Source organism: Cebus imitator, unplaced genomic scaffold, assembly GCF_001604975.1.
Source record: "Cebus imitator isolate Cc_AM_T3 unplaced genomic scaffold, Cebus_imitator-1.0 Scaffold11, whole genome shotgun sequence".
Classification (NCBI taxonomy): Eukaryota; Metazoa; Chordata; class Mammalia; order Primates; family Cebidae; genus Cebus; species Cebus imitator.
The window spans coordinates 4270004-4271450 of NW_016107326.1; positions in this window are offsets into that span (position 1 = coordinate 4270004).

Genomic DNA, 1447 nt, shown 5'->3' on the forward strand with positions numbered 1-1447 from the left:
CTCCGTCTCCTGGGTTCAGGCAATTCTCCTGCCTCAGCCTCCTGAGTAGCTGGGATTACAAGCACGTGCCACCATGCCCAGCTAATTTTTTGTATTTTTAGTAGAGACAGGGTTTCACCGTGTAGACCAGGATGGTCTCGATCTCTTGACCTCGTGATCCACCCGCCTCGGCCTCCCAAAGTGCTGGGATTACAAGCTTGAGCCACTGCGCCCGGCCCTTAAAGTGCTTTTATTGTAGGGAGCATGTAATCGGGCCTGTTTTCCCCTTCGATTCTGATTTATATCATTTAATGACTGGTAGTCCATTTAATGTAATTATCAGTATGCTTAGGTTTAGCCTACTCTCTTACTATTTGTTTTCTGTTTATTGCAGTCGTCATTTTGCCTTCTTTTGAATTTGTTGAGTATTTTCTATAATTTCATTTATCTGTCTATTGGTTTGTTAGCTATGTACTTCTCTTTTTTTTAATGATGGCTTTGGGGTTTATAGTACATTTCAGGGACTGGCAAACTATAGCCCCAGAGCCAAACCTGTTTGCCACCTGTTATTGTAAATAAAGTTTTATTGAAATACACCCACACCCATTAGTGTATTTATTGCCTCTGGCTGCTTTTGCTCTACAACCACAGTATTGAGGGTGCGTGCAGTAGCTCACATATGTAATCCCAGCACTTTGGGAGGCTGAGGTGGGAGGATCACAGGAGGAGTTCAAGACCAGCCTGGGTCACATAGGGAGACACTATTTAAAAAAAAAATGAGCTGGGTGTAGTGGCATGCACCTGTAGCCCCAGCTACTTGGAGGCTGAGATGAGGATTGCTTGAGCTCAGGAGCTTAAGGCTGCAGTGGGCTGTGATCACACCACTGTACAACAGCCTGGACAACAGAGCAAAACCCTGTTCCAAAAAAAAAAGTAAAAATAAAAATAATAGAATAAGAAAACAGTAGACTTGAGTAGTTGTGACAGAGACCATAAAGCCTGCAAAGACTAAAATATTTACTACCTGAGCCTTTACAGAAAATGTTTGCCAACCTCTGATAAGCATTTTAACTTATAATCTACCATCATGCAATGTTAGGTCGTTTCATGTATACTTGCAACAATAAATTCAGTGTCCTGGATTGGCCTTTGTGTTCTTGTCAAAAATTTTACTTCTATTTATAAACCCCACAATACAGTGTGGTTATTTTTGCTTTACAAAATTATGTTTCAAAGAGAATTTTTAAATGCAAGAGAAAAGCCTTTTGTATTAACTTCCCCTGCTCCCTCCTGTACCCCCTACACAATGGCCATTTCTGGTGTTCTTTATTCCTTTGTGTAAAACCAGATTTCTACCTGGCATTATACTTTTGCCTGAGGGACTTCTCTTAATATTTCTTATGGTGTAGGTCTACGGGTGATTAATTCTTTTGGTTGTATGTCTGAAAAAGTATTTATTTTAATTTTG